Here is a 20,110-nt window from a genome sequence, read left to right as displayed (position 1 = left end):
AACATTTATATATAGCTCATATACTTTCCTCTCTCTAAAGCAATTCCTTTTTCCTACAAAGCACTTTCAGAAGTACTCATCTTTAAAAATCACTGCACTGTAAGACTCTTGATCTCCTAGGATTCCTGCTCACAGACTTCTCTAGAGACTGAGTCCACCCACACATAAGATACAGCTCCAAAGAACTTCAGTATGTAAAACTGCGGTTTTAAAGATTTGCTGTCAATTCTCAGCTCCATATTTTAACATAATTCTTCTCTTTTCCCCTTTGGTTGGTATAAATAGTACTATGTGGATAAATTCTCTTTTGATGGCTGAGAGACCAGGCATTACAAATTTTCCTCCCTCTGAAAAGCATTTCTTATCCACTTTTCTAAGCCAACAAGATTTGTGTCATCATATTGTCTCTGTGTGTCTCTATTAGTTGCCCCCTTCTGATCCTGTTAGCCGTTTTCAATCGAGTTTAGTATAGCAATATAAGTCCTAAAGCTAGTAACCTTCTCATGACTTATTAAAACAGGTAGCCAGGTAGTGGAGAGGAAATGCTAGAGCTCTCTTTTCAAAGGCTGAAACTCAGGAAGACTCCTTCCTAAGCACAAAAGGACGTGCACTGGAAAGAGACATTAGGAGTGCCTTTTACAGTGGAAAGTTTAAATACATTTTATTAGACATCAGAGAATGTGACTATAAGAGACAAAGGCTGGGTCACAAAGGCATTGAAAAACAGGTTTCATTTCACAGAACAACTTGTTTTTGAAAAAGAATGTGAAAACTAAAAGAAGATTTTCCTTAAATGAGGTCGAAACACAGTGTTTGTGCTTCCCCAAGGAACTGTGTCATTCAATCAACCTGTGTTGTACAATAGACAGAAGTGAAACAGAGCTTGCATTATTCCAGTGAGTCAAGAATAGGATAAATTCATTGATTCAGCAAAAACTCAGTTTAGCATGGAAACAAGGCAGAAATGAAGCAACACAGCCACACAGAAAAGTGAAAATAAGAAGCCACCAAGAACTGATACCAATAAAGTTCTGACACTTTACAGACATTAAACACAGTGGTAGGTTAGCTGTCACTGGAATTAAAAAGAAATAGAGGAATACAAAATAACTCCAGGACCTCCTGGAGATACCTTTGCATTTGCAACATTTCCATCCTATGTTTTCAGTAAATAATTGCTAAACATTTTCACACCTTTGGTGAAAGGGACAGGCTGCAAGTTCTCTGATTAGATAGATTCAATTCTTAAGCAATGTACAAAAAGCTCAACAAAGTTTCAATAAATTCTTCAGTTTTAAATGTGTCATTTTAGGGCAAGTGGACAGACTGAAAATGACAATCCTACAAAAGAGAGCAGCCTCAGCCCTGCTGCCTCCTTTCTGAAAGCAACAGCGCTGGAGCAACATATCACTTTTAGCATCTCAGGCTGCATTTTTTGTTAACTGCCTTCTGAAATGTAACTCTTATTGAGAAAGAAAGGGTTAAGAAAAGCCTGCAAAGCCAGAGATGAGCACGTGGAACATCTTTGATTATTTGTTAGAAATGAAACACCTTTAAAAGATTAGATACAGGAATGCTTTGAATTGTTTATTGTGCAAGAATGAGTAAAACAAAAAATTACTGGAATAACTGAAGTACCTGACTTTGCAGTATTCTGCACTGAAAGGTCCAGTAACAATCTTCTGGAAATCAACTTTTCAAAATAAAATCATCCCTGTAATTTTCTTATTGATGCATTCTCGTATTGATAGTGACAAGGACTCCACTGGCCTTCCTACATCCAAAAGCACTGTTTTCATGTGCATTTTTGATTTCTGTGGCCTTTGTCATCTATCTGAAAATTCATCCAAGCCCAGTTAATTAGAAGACAACAGAATTTGTATAGTTTCCTACTGACCACAACTTTCAGTAGGTGTTGGTTATTGCAGCAAGAAGCTACCCATGTGTATCCTCTCATTAGCACGCTTTCTTGCATTATATGAGTTAGAAGAGGTATGAAATTGAAACAAAGAGATTGATTCTTTTTCCACTTATTTTAATCTCTCATTTTCTATAGGAAGTTTGTGAACAGGGAGCCCTTAAAGTGAGCTATAGGAAACAAAACATGGGAAGAAAGAGAGAAGAAATTAAGAGCTCCATCCTCTTGTTATGTCTGACCTCACACACTGGGGTGCCACCTGAGTGAAAAACAGGGCAAAGAGGCATTTTCTACAAATAAACACTGTGATACCTGTATAAGACCGAGGACAGTTTCTGCAGTCATCTGAGCACTTGCCTAAGGTTCACGTTTACAAAGTATGTTACTTAGAAATAGGCTGAAAAAAACTAAGTATCTAGATTGAGGTAGAAATTGCTCTTTCATAGTACTGAAGCCCACAGTATATTCCAGTATATTTTATCCTGAAATTTCGAGCATACAGCTGACTATTATTCTTAGTTTCTATCAGTTGAATAATTTCCTTGACTTCAGAAAGGTTACCTGAGTAAGAAGTGAGATGTATGAGATTAACCATTTGACAGATTTTACTAGTGTTGACATTATACTTTCAAATCAACAGGTTTTATTTTTCTATTTATGCTTTAAAATGATATATAAACAATAATGCTGCAAAAAAAAAATCTAAACACACATCATAAATAAAACCATAACATTTTCTTTTCTATAACCATTTTAAGAACAAAGTTTGAAACATTTTCCAGGAAATTTGAGACACAGGAAAATTACCTCTTATAAGAATGTTGTTTTTTCAGATAGATTAAGGTAACACAACACCTTTCAATAAATCTAAGATTTTACAAGAATTCTGTGAGTCAAATCATCACCTTAAGTTCCAACAGCATTTTACAAGGTGTGAGCGCACTATCCATCAAAACCACTATGAATAGGTGGGAGACGCATAGTCTTTTACTTGTTTGAATGCTGATATTGTCAAGATTAGGCTCACAACAGAATCCGAGTTCTGTGGTGATTCCCTTTGTTGTGCAGTAAGGAGCCTTCTGCCCTTGCACAACATGGGAGCGAACACACTTGGTGGGACACAGGGTGGAGGAAACAGCTGAACACAAGCCACGGGTTGAAACACAGATGTTGTTGATGACAGATGTCTGGATGAGATGAGCCTTGAATCAAGGAGCTGGAAACAGCTTGTCAGGTATAATGACAGGAGAATAACTCTCCAGGGTAGAAGAAATACAGAGAGAGGACCTACTTTAGAAAGAAAAAAGGTGTTTCACCATCCAGAAGTATTGCAGCAAAAGGACAGAAAAGACAGATATATACATTATGCTTCAAGAAGGGTGTTATTTGTCTAGACCTGAAGCTTGCCTGTAGGGAAGCTGGGTCCTGTTTATATGCAGAAACCTTTGTTTTCATACAAATGACATTCTGCAATGTGACCCCATTTTCCCTTCCTCTCCACAGATGATAATAAAAATGAGAATGACAGAAATATGAAGAAAGGTTTGTGTGCCAGGAAGCTTGAGCTGATCTAATGAAAACCTTACAAGACGACTGACATAAGCAATAAATCTGTTATTAGAACAGCACAAACAACTAAACTGCCAGTACAACAATTGTACTAAATTATTAGGTTTTTTTGGGCACTGTATAAAAAAGAAATACGTAGACTGACTTCTGTTAGTGGCATTGATATGAGAACAGGAAACATTTTGATGACTATAAAGAGAGCATGCATGCAGCAGCTATAAAAGAAGGAGCTTTTAATTGCATCTAGGTAGCAACTGAATCCAAGTCTCTAAAACATGACTGGAAATATGCTTTATGAGCACTGAAATCTGGTAGTGACCCATTTATCTAGATAGCTAAGTCTGCACTGAGGCCATTCAGTAGGACAGAAGATGGTGCAGTGTTTTACTGTCAAACTTGAACAAGCAATAACTTCAATACTTGTGAGTAACTCTGGATTTTTGTAATCTGTTTTACTTCTGTCACCTCTACAGTCTTATGCATGTCTTTGCTGATATTTACAGCCCTGCACACTCTTCCCAATTACCCTCCACGTTCCTTTCCCCAAAGCTTTTTGGCTGCTCTGGCCAAATTTCTTCAAATTCTCCTTGCTCCAGGAGGATTCCCAGGTTTAATAGACTTTTAATGATGAAAGAAGTTGCTTTGCTCAGTGACTCTCTGAGGATTGCATTCCCCAGGAGAACTGGAATCATCGAAAAAGCAGGTACAAAATGTAAACAGGGAGAGAATGAGAATGTAATTTCGGCATATTCTTTTTTCAACTGAAAAGCAAAAAAAAATTTTGCCCTTGAGAGTTTGCATGTTTTCTGTTTTTCTTAAATGATTCTCATTCACCATCCTTTTTTTGTGTGGACTACACTGCCCTCTATATAAATAAGCTTATTATCTTTGCTTTAACATTGTAAGATTATAGGTTGCTTTAGAAGATGCAGCAAGAAAATATTTTCACAACACGTTCCATCACTTACCTAAGGATGATGCCAGATATTTATTGATTCTTGCTTCAGTTTTATGCTCACTATTCTGTCCTGCTACCTTTTATTGAAACATCTTATGTTCCTTTTCCATATCCGTATCCATCTATCTTCCCTCTTCCATTATATTAGAATATGTGTGTGCATCAGTTAAACTTCTAAATGGTTTACATGCTTCTGACTGAAGGCATTCTAGGATGGGCAAGCAGAAAGACATATATATATACACACATAACAGAGGCAAAATCAAGAAATTAAATGTTAACTCTCCCTTAAAAAAAAAAACAGCTACAAAGGCTTCTCTGCTGCTAGGAGGGGAAAGATGGGCTGAGCTGAGGTTCCCCTGCTGCCTCCCTGTGCTTGCTGAGCTGCTCTGGGGATGCTACTGGGATAGGGAGCAATGCAGCCCCTGAGGCTCACGCCTCCCCTACAGCTCTGCTCTACGGGAAGCCTATGGCTGTGCAAACTGCCTGCATAGCAAATGCCTATGTACAAACACACAGTTACCGGTAGAGATTTACAGCTGAGAAGGCACTTTGTGTAAATGTGGGAGCATCTGAAGAGAAATTATTTTGTGGGTGTGCTAGCAATCTGCAGCTTTAAAAACAATGACTAAAACAATACAGGGACTAAACTAGAAGATTCAAACACTGTCAGAAGAGTTTTCTTGGATTTCCCCCTCTCTGGTGTCTGAGTCTACAGTGGTGTCAATGTCCTTTCATTAGTCAGTCTGCAGCAATATGTCCTGCACTTTAAAGATCACTCATTTGCCTAGGTCACAAGAAGTCTGGAATTTCTCTGTTCAGTACAATATGGCAACCTGGAAAATAAACACTTCCACCTATTCTATTCAGAACCCTTTAAATATGTATAAGATAGAAAGGTACTTGTTGATTTTTTAGAAAGGTTACTGTAAATCCTTATTCTGTAAAAATAGATTTAGCAGATTCATAAATAATGCTTGAAAAAAAATCTTAGCCTTTCTCAATAATAATTATTCATACAATCATTCCTTTATACAATTACCACAAATAAGCAAATAAATGAGTGATATGACTTTCAAGAGAATGGAAAGTTCTCGGTTGTCAGAGATTTTCTAGGAAATAGTGTACCTTTCTTACACACCAAGTATTACACTGCTTCTATTAGTACTACTACTAACATAACCTGAACAATTTACTGTCTATATTAAAAGAGACTATAATTCTTGCTTATATTAATACCAATATGCTGCTTCTTCAAAGTAAATATGGACTTTGCTAACTGTTAACTGATAGCAAAGTGCACTGGATTGGTTAAGTGGTAATATACTTCCAAGGTTTACATTTAAACTTCGGACAATCAGAGGTTCACAGCCTACAGTCTGAATATCACTGGATCACTCAGCTTAATGATATTTTCTCTCACAACAGTGTTCCACACCATTCATGATTTCTACGGTTGGGTGGTGCTGAATATTAAGATTTCAGGTTCACTGCAGCTGGGATTAAACAGCTCCAAGGAGGCCCCCATCAAGATTTGGAGAAACCATGAACTGATTAGCTTTTCTTACTTGGAAATGTCGGGGACAGTTGATGCATAAAACCACATGCTATGTGGCTCGATATGCCAGTTGGCTGATATCTAAAATGCCATTATCTTAACTGCCTTGGTTAGCTGGTAATATTGCTTCTTGGGAAGCAATCTCTGAACAGACACAGGTATGCTTAAAAGGGAACACTGCCAAAACATCTGCTATTCACATTATTCAAATACTCTTTCTCCCAAGTACATTATTAGAGAAATCATCCCCTTTGCATTCACATGGTCAGTGCATCTGTCTCACTCTATTTCTGGCTCATTGAGAAAAAACGTCTTGGTGCCTTGCCAAATAAAGAAAAAAAAAAGGAAAAAAAAAATTAGGCAAAAAGATTAATGAAACCAAGAAACTAAATGCCTGCTGGCATTAAAAGTACAAGGATATTCACTTTTCTAAGAGTTCACTGTGATTTGTGGCATAGGGCATGAGTTTTGAAATGGCAAGAATGGCTTTTTCTGAATGTGAATATTATTTCCATGATTTTTTTTCTTTTTTAAAGACTGGGAGTCCAGAAAGCACAGACCAAACGTGGGGGTGTAATCAGCTGCAATATTGAATCTTACAAAGTGTAGGCTTTTAATTTACACTAAATTTCACTTTGTTCAATGGATCCACCTGCAGGCCATATTCAATATGTGCAAGCATACACCAGCATTGAGGCTTTAGATAGTGACAGTACAGCAGAACTGAATTAAAATCCTGGCTCTCAGATAGATTTCCTAAAATAACTGAACCACTCAATTGCAAATACCAAAAAGTAGATAATAATATGTCCTTTTTTATAGGCTGAGACTGGAACCTCTTCACAGCAGGGTCTCTTGCAAGTCCATGTTTATATGATGTTTAATGTAATGCCTGCCCTGACTCAGGCAAACTGTCTGGGCTGTAACATAAGTAATAGTAGCAACACTTAAATTTCTCCTCTTTCTCTGTTTGGAAAGTAATATTATGGAACCACAGATGAGAAAATCAGGAAAAGGTACTGACTGACGTTTTCATGTCTTCTATAAGCCATTTGGATGTGCTCAGCAGCATTCCCAAGGCATATGCCAAGTTAAATATACAGAAGCACATTATGAAATCCACATGATGGTGCTTGAACAGACTTATTGGCAATTAACTTAGAGCTGCACTTGCTTTTCATAGAATCTACAGTATTATCTCCAGAAACGAGGGAATATTTTGCAAACCACACTGAAGGACATTATGGAGTCATGTTTTAATGCCTGACTCCAATTTTTAGTGGGAAAAATTTCCTTCTACACATTTTGAAGCACCCCAGTATTTGCACTGAACTGTCCTTTGCCTTCACGAGACGAAGCTTGATGCTGCAAGAGCTTCATGCATTCAGTTGTTATTTCAGCAGACTACAATACACAAAAGAGAGAAGGAAAACAGTGGCTGTCAGTTCATAGCTTAGCAAAATCTGACTGAGATTTCATTTGCTATCACAAAAAAAATTTTAGGCTAAAGATGACATCTATTCCTGGCAGGTAGCAATGGCAAGGAGTCTTATTACAATGACATGTTCAGTCCCAGGTCCCCTGAAAAGGGACGTGGTTTTACCCTTCTTAACCCATTCTAAATATAGAGTTTGAGGGATCTTTTCAGTTTCCAAGTTCTTGAAAGCAAATCAAGGCTGTGTATTTTTAAACCTATTTAACTTTTTTCCTAACATCTCTGTAACTGATTCATTGCATTTTCCCTTACTTTTCACATGAGGAAAATGCACTAATCTTCCCCTTGCCTCTTTTCCTCAAGGAAAAGGCTCCACTTACTCATTAATTTGATAAATAAATGGATTTCCTGTGCCAAGAAGTTAGTCTTGCAAACATACCACAGACATTTCTGTACAGTCACAAGGCTGCAAAGCCAACCAACTAAAGAAAAATAATTTTGCATCATCAAATATTAAGTTAATGAAAATTTTGACAAACAGCCATATGACGGCATAAGATCAACTACCATGTGTGTTTTTACTAGATATTTTTCCTTTGTAATTAAAAACTAGTTTATATGTCAAAGAAAATTATATGAAGAAATGAAGTGGAATTAAGTTAATTTTATATTACAGTTGAAAATGCAAATGATTCTCTTTTGATATAAATGAATACCCGTGGTAATTCAGAAGCAAAATGAAGTTAGAATTTTACAGGGAATTCTCATTATTAGTACTATTTATTAAGACAGTAGCTGTACTGTTAGACAAAAAATGAGTCTCTCCTGTGCTTCAGAAAACCTTTCTTATATTCTTCACATGTGCTCAGATCATGAGGACTTCAGAAACTTCCAAAACAAATGGGTGTAAAACTGCACAGACAGCATTAATAAGAACAATATTGTAATAATGAGAACTGTCCTTGAACTAAATTTGTTTTTCCCTTTTTCTCAAAAGTTGCCACTCTTGCAAGAAACTATGAGGAATTACACACTGAATGAAAAGATAAATTCACAGTCTAAAATTCCAGCAAAGGAAAAGACTAGGTCCTAACCGTTAGTAGGCAATTATCTACCAGGTACGTTTGCAAACCAAGGGGCTTAGAGCAGCTAAGGGAAAGTGGTCTAATTTCAGGCATATTCCCATGGGAAGTCGTGGCCCTCTAAAACATTTTCTAATACTTGTTTTGCGACACATGATTTGTGAGCATTCAGAAGAAAACATTATGACCAGTAAAAAAACATGTATGCAATTAGGAGATTCCCAAAAGAGCGAAGTGGGGTTTAAAAGCTACTCCAATGCCTTTGGCTAGAAACCTTGGCACAAACTGAACCAGAAAAAGATAATCTTGATTAACAGTGCCTCAGAGGCAGAAATAGAGAGAAAGCGCTGGTGATGTTCAGCAGTACTGCTGCAAGTCCTACTGGCCAAAGCCCAACAGGAGAGTAAACTACTCTCATTTTTTGAGGTGCGTCAAGTATTTCTCCCTAAAACACTCTTTTGGGATTATGTATAAAGACCTTAGTTCTTCCTACCGTCAGTAAGGCTCCTAGTGCCATTGGCAGAATACTCTGGGGACTGCACGGTCTATAAAGACTCCATAATGACTAATGGAGTTGAGGAAACTGCTGGTACCCGTGCAGCACCCCCCATCACCCACACCTCCAAAGCACAATACCATTACTTGGAGTACAGGACAATTAAAAAGATGGGAGGAGAAAGAACATTTACAGTCATTCTCAATAGAAATAGAATTATACCATCTAGAGAACAATAAACCACTTTATAACTTATTCTAATCCATTGTAAAACTGATGTTATTAATTGATTTAGTCTTTTTTACAAGTCAGAAAATGGTCCAAATATTACAACTTCTTGTTTCTATTCAACACAGGCCCTTACTTCTTTGTTGTAAGATTCTAGTACCTCCCAGGAGTGCCTACCCACCTATGATTAAGGTTTTTTTGTCTTATTCCCAAAGGGACAGAAAAAGATTTGAATTCAGTCCAGAGTGGAGTTTTACTAGTTTACATGGTATCTCTGCCTCCTCCCACGGATGGCTCCTCAAGGAAAAGTATCAACCTCAGCCTTCATCAACTTAGGTCATGTGGTACTGTTTGTTGTGTACTGTTCCCCTTCCTCTCGTGTCATCTAACACATTTTTTCAGAGTGAATTTACAGCCCTGCAAACTATTTATCCTAAAACTGGTTTCAGCATACCTGAAGTATAACCTGCAACTAACATCTTTTCAGCTGAAAGAACATTTCAGTCTCCATTTCTATGCATTTTTTTGCCTTGCACAGTGAAATTGCGATACGACTACCAATTACTCCTTATAGCTGATAATTTCTGTGGTGGCTATTTGCCTACTGAAACTAGATTAAATTCACTTATTTACAAAGTGTACCAAAGAGGCATCAGTATTCTGAAAAATCCTAGTCGATGCTGACTCAGGCTGACACTGAATCAGTGGCCAGACATGACAGCTCCATATTCACTGTTACGAACTTATTTTTGAATATTATTATATCCCTCTTTTTTCATGTCTTCACTTATCACAGTGAATACTTATAACCAGGAAAATGACATTCAAGCTTTCAAAAAGGCTTATTTTACTCCAAAACAGACTTTGTGAACACGTCACTGGAGATACACATTTCTTCTGGTTCCCTGATTCAGTTATCGAATTTACCCAAGTGAGAGCTGAAATAAATGCTTTTGCCTTTTCCTCTACATGCCAGTCAGGAGATGACAGATTGTACTCACAATTTGAATTATTTGTGAGTGAAATCTTACAAAGACTGCTGTTCTATGGGCAGTTTTAGGCCTGATTTTTATAAGAATCTTCTTTTTTGAAAAGAATCAGAGTAGCGCTTCAGCATATGTCTAATTTGAAAGCTATTCTCTCTCCTTAATTCAGTCAGCTTTAAGGATATGACTCAAGTTAGCTCTTGCTGAAGCGTTTTCTTGATCTTTACCAATCCAAAACCTACTTATTGTATTTCTAGAGCATGTTGAAATCTTACTTTTTACTACCACTTCATTATTAAATGAATCAATTATTGCTGCAGTGTTATACTGGAAATACTCAGGGCCCTCCTCAACTTTAGATAAAGGTAAGAAGCAATCACCACGTAGGCTTTCACATAAATCACATTTAAAACCAAATCCCAAAATTCTCAATTTTCAAAAAGTAGTTTTCTTCATCTCTCCAACAATACAGTGTTGATTTTTTTATAATCCAGACAGGAGCTCTAGATGAATCTGGCCAGTCTGTATCGAATAAACATTCTATACTTTCTACAGCACTTCATTATCAGCATTATCTAGGCAAAGAACTACCATTTCTGTTTCATCTTGCAGCTTCAGTGCATAAAGCCATTCCCCTAACGCCATCTCATACACCCACACTGTACTCCCTGCAAGCACATCTCCTACCTTCTTGCAGCTGCTGCCCTTACCACTGAATCACTGACAAACTGTATCACGGTAAATTGAGTTTTTATCACATTTAATTTAATTCTGGAGTAATTTCTTTTGAAGCAAACATTTCTCACATCTTGATAAAGCACGCCTTCTGCAGAGCAGAACTCCTATATTGAAGCACAAATTGAATGTATCAGAGAGCACTGGACTTGTTCAGAATACCACATTTAAAGTGCATAGCATGATGTTGCTTTTACTTTAGGAAATTTCTTACTCTGCATTATAATAATTGCCATTTTTATACAAAGTAAACCATTGGGCACATACAGATTAAAGTCATCTTAAACCTTCCACAGGAAGAAAATTTATTTTGGTGTACAGGTTGTGATAGTATTTTTTTCTAAACCGGACTATTACTATGGTCTTGTATATGCTGCACAGCTTTCCTTCTGATTTGCTCTACTTACCATCTCCAGGTGAAGAGCAAATCTGTCAGCTCTATCTGTCTCAATTACTGCGTTTTTGAGAGTAGCGGATAAGATTTATTAGGCCCACGACGTTACTACAAGTAGACAAGACTAAAGGAAATAAATTCTCTCTCATTATGGTATATCAGGAATATATACACACTTTAGTCAGGTGCTAAATAGCAAGAAATATGCATTGTTCTGAACAGAAACCTATTCTTCAGCAAAATGAGATAAAACTGCTCAATGCCTTTATTTTTCTTTGGCAATTACAAAGCCTTAACCCTTAAGCAGACCCCCACTCCTTTCCAGTACATGAAAATGGTTTTAGAATGAAGACTTTATTTGGAAAATAGCAACAGTTGAGTGGTTCTTAGTATGGAAAAAATGTCAGTGACCATCTTGAGTCAAACAGAAATGCAGGAAGATGGGCATATGCATGCAAAGCATTCATCTGCTTCAATGGCAAGGTGAAAGAGCACCTTCTTATGCCTTAGGTGAGTCATCATAGCTTAGAAAATGGGTGAGGGTTTACAGAGTATGCAAGTATGCAGCAACAAAATAAACATAACTATTTTTAAAGCAAGTAACATGACATACCAAAAAAATGTGTAGTCTGTACCTTTGCCTATTCCCCAGCACACAATCCCCGCGCAAGTCAGACCATTCCCATTATGTCAGCACTCTGGAAGCAGGGCTACTAAGGCAGGGACAGGTGACCGTGCTTTACTTCTGATACTCTCTACTTGCTCCTAAATTACTGTCACAGTCTGCTAAGGAAAATTATGTATTTGACATTACTAAGTTTCATGACAGGCTACTACAGAACTTATTCCCCACATATTCAGTATTTGCTGGTGGAGACACCTTTACTTCTCTTTGCCAAGCCCATTAATGTGAAGGGTTAGTGTCCTGCGATACATTGCAATGATACTACATGAGTTTTAAAAGTTAAATTAAATGTTACAGTACATTACGTCAGCTGAAATGACATGTCCCGCTTATGTCTTAGAGTGACTTATTTTGTAAAGTATGGCTCTGCTGAGAAGTTACTTTGTATAACTGGTGTCAGGTTTCTACACAACATTGTGATGACTGACTTGCATCACATTTGCTCAAGTTACAGATAACTTCTTTTCCTTCAACTTCCACCTTCATTTTAATGGACAGTCAAGAAAATTTTGCTTGAAAGCCGAGACTCAGGCAGAGATCCGCCCAGTCCTCACACCACGACCACCACCAGCCGGCAGCTCATCTGCAGCTGGGCAAGCCCTTCCTGCGTTTCCACAGCTGCAGCTGGGAATAACCCAAGACTGAACAAGAAGGATTTAACAGGAATTTAGAAACATATTTGTAAGCATTAACTATAGCCTAGTGAGGCTCTATCCCTAGTCTTCTTTTGTGATCAACTAAGTGCCCTAATAACCCTTACAACATGGCTGAGTAAAGGCTTCTGCTCTGACTCACACCTCCAAGGAAGACTATTCCTTCTCTTTGGACAGTGAGGAATCTGGAGGTAATTTGACAAAGTTGCTTTCGTGGCTCTGCTACCTAGTGACCACTGCTGTTGGTATTGCTCAAGTCAGAAACTAGCATCCATCTGAAACTTGCACACATTCAGAGCTTTTGAATAGGCACAAAAGAATATTTTATTAAATGTTGTTAACGAGGATATTCCTAAAGATTAAGGTCATGCACTAGTTCAGGTAGTGCCTGTAGCAGTATGTCAATAGCAGGATTATATTCAGATTCTGTCCTGATCACATAGATAAATTGGATCAGTATTTTTGGCAGTAAAATGATAGCCCTGCCACAGTTTCCTCTCTTCCATGACTTAAAAATGGTCCACATCCTAACAATATCGTTCTCCAAAAAAGCTACAGTTTAGCATTTGCATGCCATTTAAAAATTGTTGGAAATTCACTTTATTAATGAAGTATTCCTCAGACCTCACTAATACCCATATAAATCAATGCAACTCAGCCGAATTCAAAGGGTTAAACCTGTGTCAAACCAATACAGCAGTGAGCCAAAAAGCCCTGGCAGCCACCACAGCTCCACCTCTGTTTTGACAGTCTACCATAAACATGTTCACATATTAATACTCTAAATAAATATTTGACCTTGTCAACTCCCACAGCTAAATGAAGTCTAGGCTATACATTAATTGATGAACACAACCGATTTCCTGCACAAGCTTTTGCATTTCTTCTGCACAGAGGAGGTGAGGTTGTCATTGATTAAACTATAACCTAACAACAGAACAAGGCTTGACAGGACCAACTGAATCTAGAGAATCCAGTGAGCTGTGGATGGATCTTTAAAAGCCTACTGAAATCCATGAGCTGAACGTCAAATTAACACACCTTTAGTTTCATTTTAGTTTCACAGAAAAATCTTAGAAAGAAAGAAAGCACCAATAAATGAATATTTTTGGTTGGTTTTGTTGGCTTCAGGTTTTCTTTTTATAAGGTTGGTCATTTAATAATTTTTTTATACAGTTGGTTTTTTAATGGTTCAATTTCGGTACAGTTGGGTTGTATATGTTTTTTAAATACTCTTTTATACGGGTGTTTTTTGTATGTTGGGGCTTTTATTTATATGTTTTTAGTTTTATATTTTGGATTTTTTTTCTATAGTTGGTATTTTACACTATGGTTTTGTATTTTTTTTTATACTTTGTAATACATTTGTATTTGTATTTACGTTGTTTGTTCTAAAACAGTTGGTTTTTATGGGGTTGTTTTTGTACAGGGTTTTGGTTTGGCTTTTTTTTCTGTGGTTGGTTTTTATATGAGTGGGTTTTTATATAGATGTTTTTTACATGGTTGTAAAACAGCTATGTAAACAAACCAACATGGATGGTTTTTATACTGTTTTTACAAGATTTTTTTTTCCTGGGTTGGTTTTTGGTCTGGTTGGTTTCAATATGGTTTGCTTTTAATATGGGTTGTTTTAATTACAGTTGTTCTGTTATGCTTTTTTTTTCCTACAGTTGGTTTTTAATATGGTGGGGGTTTTTATACAGTTGTTTTTTTACATGGTTGGTTTTTATATAGTTTTAATATGGCTGCTATTTGGTATGGTTAGTTTTTTATATGGTTGGCTTGTTATACTTTGGTTGTTTAATACAGTTGGGGTTTTATGCCTTTGTTTTGTAAATGGTTAGTTTTTATACTGTTAGATTTTCATACTGTTTCTTTTTATAGGGTTGGGTTTTTATACGTTGGTCTTTATACAATGGGGTTTTTCCCTGGTTTGGTTTTATATAATGCTTTTTAAAACTCTGGTTTACATTACAGTTGGGTACTTTTATGGCTGGTTTTTAAATAGCTGATTTTCAGTGCCATGGGTTTTTAATGTAGTTGGTTTTAATGTGGTTAATTTTTTATATGGTTGGTTGTTTATACGATTGCGGGATTTTACTTTTTTATTTTTGTGCTTTTTCTGCAATTGGTTTTTAATTTTCTTAAATATATATTTTTATGTATACTTGGATGTTTAATACGGTTTGTATTTATACTGTTGGTTTTAATACTTTTTCTCTTAAATAAAGTTGGGCTTTTTACAGATCACTTTTAATGTGGTTGATATTTTTTTTATTTTTAGAAGGTTAGGTTATTTAGACCATTGAGCTTTTACACTGTGCTTTTTAATATGGTTGGTTTTTTAACAGCTGGGTTCTTAAACAAGCTTGGGTTTTTAGATGGTTGGTTTTTTAGACAGTTTACCATTTTGATACTGGGGGTTTAACTTTTTTTATATCTATACCGCTGGGGTTTTTTCTACTCTGTTTTTAATACAATTGGGTTTTTATCATTTCGGTCTTAATATGGTTGCTTTTTTTTAATATGGTTGAAAATTCAATTATAGCAACAGCCAAAAGTGTTCATTTCTACACAGTCTGCATTTGATAGCAAACGCCAAAAGCTCCACTAAAAACTTTTCCCCTCATTATTTAGAAAGATAAAAATTAATTAATTGGGTAACATAACAGCTATGTTTGTCTGCTGGAATAAAGTAATTTCCATAATATAGGCATATCGTATATTAAACAAATGTATACCCACATACAGAGACACACCCAAAGTAACGTGTTAACAAACACGATGCTATTATTGAGAATACAGCAATTGAAAAAATATCAGTATTATAAATAATGACATTAAATTATTTAATTGTCAGTGCTATGGTGAGAGACCAGCCCTGTGTAATCCTAGCACAGCAGGTACCTGTTTCCCTTCTTTCTGCCTCTGGAGTGGGACTGAAGTGTACCTGGTACATAACTAACCTACTACTCATGCTCAGAAATGTGCATTCTCCTGTGATCTTGAAAGTACATTTTTTATTTTATGAACAAACTCAGGCAGCTTAAATCTAGTCAGTGTTTCAGCCTTCAAGACTTAATGAGAAACTGAATTAGATTACTTTGACCTTCCTATTTAATCTTTTTTTTTTTCTTCAAGCTTATATGCATACGCAAATTTTCTTGTCAAAATCACAGAGAACCTTCTGATTAAAAGTTGGGATAATATAGGGATCAATCCATTTGGAATCAAAAAGCAATGATACATTTGCAGTAGATCTAATTAAATAATTTAAATGGAAAAAAATCATGCATTCTGCTCATGGGAAGTGAGAAGAGCAACGATTTTTAAATTGAAGATTTTTTAGTTACTGAATTAAATGATCTAGAACAGCAAAATTGTCGTGTTTAAAGAACAGGAAACTTTGTTTTAAAATACAGTCCTCATTTTAAATTGTTTTTTGCACATCTGAGACCCACTGAAAGTTGTTGCTATACACCTAATTAATGAGCCATATATATTTGAACATCTGTATTTCACTCTTCATTTATTTACTTGCTCATCCACTTGGAGAGAAAAAACACTTGAGAACATTTAAATGAATATCCAGTCAGTAGATAAAATAGCAGTTTTCTGGTAAAGGATCACTTATTATGTGTATGGTTTGCAGCTGAATGACCTTCTGACAACACCTCCTTTCTGTCTTCTACACTATCAGCTCATAAATACAATATGTTGTATGTTCTAAGGTATGTAAAATTCAATTCAGCTGCTTCAGAGTGGAATACCATTGACTTATTTCACACACTACACTAGGAGATCCTATAAATTGATAAAACTAAATATTGGTCATAGAAGGCTACTGCAAACCATACACTGGGTTAAACAACTTCACATTCATTGCTATCAAACAGGAGATATCAGCAGGCTCTTCCTGCCACTCTTTCTTCTCTATATCCTAGACCACAGACTCTTTGAGAAAGAGATGTAGGTTTTAACTGTAATGCACATAGTGGGTTTGGGGTTGGTTTTTTTTTTTTTTTTTTTTTTTTCTGTTTTCCCCTTTGAGTGCAGTTACTGCACCTTTTTTGCATAGTTACTGAGTATAGACAACAGCTTGCGGTCTTGGTGGAGGCAGATCCTGACACTGGCAACTTAACAGTCACATTGCCATGCTCAGCAGGAGCCTCTTACTGACCTGCCTCATTGGCATTTAAAATGCTATAAACAAGGAATAAATTTTTGTCGAATATCTCCCAGAAGTATTAGAAATGTTTACAGATAATGAAATAAAATTACCCATCGTGATAATATCAAATAGGAGATCAAAATGCTTTTACTGATATTAACCAGAACTTTAATACTTACACTGCCCAAAAGAAAACTTCATTGAGAGAGGAAATTTAGCAAACAAAATGAGTCACGTTTTACAATCATATAATTGTGAACTCTATGTTTAACAGTGTGTATGACAGTATATCATAAACTCAATGCCATATATGAATGTACTTAAGGACCACTGAAACAAACATCAAAACATGCTATTTCAGTTTGTTTCAGTTTCACTTGGTTAAATTTTCATACTTACTAAATTCAGTAGGCACATGCATATTTTATGTGTTTCAATGAAAGCCTGACATCTCTCATTTGATTTCTTCTAAGCCTACAGTAATGAAATGAGTCTACTGCCAGAATTTTTCAGCCACTGTGTGACTGAATTATAATACCATAAAAGTTTGGAAAATATCTACCAGGAGAATTTACTCAGTTATCTGACAGCTAACAGGAAATGAACACACTAATCAAATGGCTTCCTGCAAGAAGCAACTGAAGGGAGATTACTTTTTCTTTTTGCACTGGAAAATAAAATGTTACCGAGCACTAGAGAGAGGGTTGAATGCTCTGGGCACCAACTCCATCCATTTTGTATCACTGCATCCCAGGATGTCAGCTGTTTTCTCTAGTTTCCCTGCTAGAGGCATTACAGGAATACCAACTTAGAGGCGTCCATTTCAATCCTTTTCTACAATCCAAAGTACTCCATCCATTTTGAAATATTTATTCCTGCAAATTTATATTGAAATCTTTAATTTGCTTAATGGGTAGACACAAGTTAAAGAAGGATCTTGTAATTTTCAACCCAGAAGATGACTCCAAATAAATATTTAGTACAAAATACAATGTTATATCCCTCTTCCAGCCATGTTACTTCTACATGTTTTTGTTGTTCAGTGAATACCAGTCAAAAATATGAAAAAGAATCACATTTAAAAATCTCACTACTGGGGATTTCCTAAGCGTATGTTCAAGAGACACAAAGACTTTCATCAAGGCACAAGCTTCAAGTAATTAAGATTAGGGACACGATTTAAGTCTGACCTAAACAGACTTAGTCCATCACAGTTACGTCTGCGCTGCAATGACATATTAAATACCTGAGTAACGTACCAAATGACTACACTTCTGCCAATATTGAGTTAACCAGTTTGAAATAAATTTTAAAAATTATCCCATTCCAGTCCCTTTATGGGGTAATTTAGCTACTTGTCTAAAATGATTGCATATTTTGAGGTTAAGAGGCCAAAGACTGAGCATGCAGCAATACGGCAGATCTATTGCTGCATGTCTGTCTGATCTGAATGTCTTCTGTAGTATGTGTGGAAAAGCATAATTGTTTGACATGTTATAAAATAACTTTTATAGAAGAAATGCTGACTTTATGAAAATGAATGTTTCACAATGTGCTAAATCTGTTGACATTTTTACAGTAAAAACCCAACAAAAATAATTCTGTTAAGGTTGAAATATTTTGTTTTACAATTTTGATTGTAAATTGCATGAGCAATTATACTGCAATAAAGAGTTGCAACGATAAAATTTAAGACACCATGTAATAAGAATTTCTCCAATGGCTATATTCATCTTTCTGAAGGGGTTTTTTTTTGTTCTCATTTAATGTGAAACAGAGTTTTGCTCTCTGTCATCCCTCAAATGAAAAGAGAGTAAAACATACAGAGTCTAAGTTATGATGAGGTCAAGAAAAAGTAAGTTTTACACACAGGCAATCTCTTCATCCCCTATTTATACATACTTTAGTCCAGCTGTTCTCAGTTTTTATGTTATTAGGCAGTATAGAAGCAGTTCAGTCAGAAAAGTTCTTAACCTAATGTTCTTAAGTAATGTGTTCAACTAAACCTGCCCAAAACCATAAGATATACATACATTCATTGAAAAGCTATAGCTTCTTATTTTAGTTAAGTCACTCAATCTGTTTGGATCCAAACCTCTGTCCAGCCCCTCACTAGTTTCAGAGGAAACATTTTTCCTAAAAATAGGCATTTTATCTAACTTATTTACCTAATACTTGGGTGTTTATTTTAAAGACTCTTCTTTGCTTGTTTTTGCTTCCAGGATAATGTTTTTGTTGGAATGTATTTTATTGCAATTAACAAATAACTCTGATATGAGGAAAAGCCACTATTAGCGAGTACTAATATCCCATATAGGAAAAAATAAATGAATAAGTGGTTTTGAAAAATTCTATGTCAACAGGTATTTTATAAATCATTAAGGTATACTTCCATCAGTAAATGATGTCTGTTTTCTTAAGATACCTCTAAACATATTTCTTGACAAGTTAGGGAAAATATTGTTTGAGAATAATATAGCCATCTGTAAAAACAGTATCTGAGTTGTATAAAAATACACATATGTTCACAGAAAATTACTCAACTATTTCTCTGCCATATCTTATTTCATAAACTTACAGTAACTTAAAGCAACCAAATTCTCAGTGCAAAGGCTTACAATATGTGATATTTTAAAGAATATTATATATAGGCATTCATAATCAAAATCATATCCTAATTTTGGGAAAAGATGTCATTAGCATTATAATTAAACTGTCAGTCACAAAAGTGGCTAATACAGTCGCTAGAGGCTACATAGAAGAACTGTACTCGTGCTTAATCAGTTTCCTCCCCCAATCAACATTTTCCATATTGACCTTCAATGAAGGATTTAGCAGTCATTAAATCACCACACAAAATATGTCAATCCCTTCAGACCTTTTGATACAGCACCAGGTGAGCATTGCCTTGGAAAGAGAATGCACTGAATTTTCAGTCTCCAAACCAGGAAAAGAACACCAATTTCATGGTCCTCCTTGGACTTTATAGTCATCTGGGGCTGATGGAACAAAAACGATTCACGGTAGTACAATACAACTCAAAGATTTGTCACACAGAAATACACCTGAACTATAACTCTTTGTCTTTGCTACTTGACAACTAAATATACAGGGAAGCAGCTTCCTTCTACCATTGCTTTACATTACAAGGATAAGCAGGCATCAAAATTACCATCTCTGTCCCTCAGCCTTTGGCATCCATCTGTTTGGGCACATTGAGATTGATTTTCCCCATAAGTTTA

At 36.0% G+C, this 20,110-nt stretch overlaps 1 long non-coding RNA gene across 9 annotated transcripts in view; it reads right to left on the bottom strand.

Annotated features, from left to right (window-relative positions):
• Positions 1-20,110, bottom strand: part of LOC135314733 (uncharacterized) — a 340,184-nt gene that overhangs the window by 55,595 nt on the left and 264,479 nt on the right. For all 9 annotated transcript variants that reach the window (XR_010374203.1, XR_010374202.1, XR_010374206.1 and 6 more), the window contains one exon: positions 19,747-19,861. This is a non-coding gene — a long non-coding RNA (uncharacterized LOC135314733). The remainder of the gene's footprint in view (positions 1-19,746; positions 19,862-20,110) is intronic.

Source organism: Phalacrocorax carbo, chromosome 8, assembly GCF_963921805.1.
Source record: "Phalacrocorax carbo chromosome 8, bPhaCar2.1, whole genome shotgun sequence".
NCBI classification, from domain to species: domain Eukaryota; kingdom Metazoa; phylum Chordata; class Aves; order Suliformes; family Phalacrocoracidae; genus Phalacrocorax; species Phalacrocorax carbo.
Note: the sequence above shows the minus strand (reverse complement) of the source record. Positions and strands in the feature narration are given on the sequence as shown.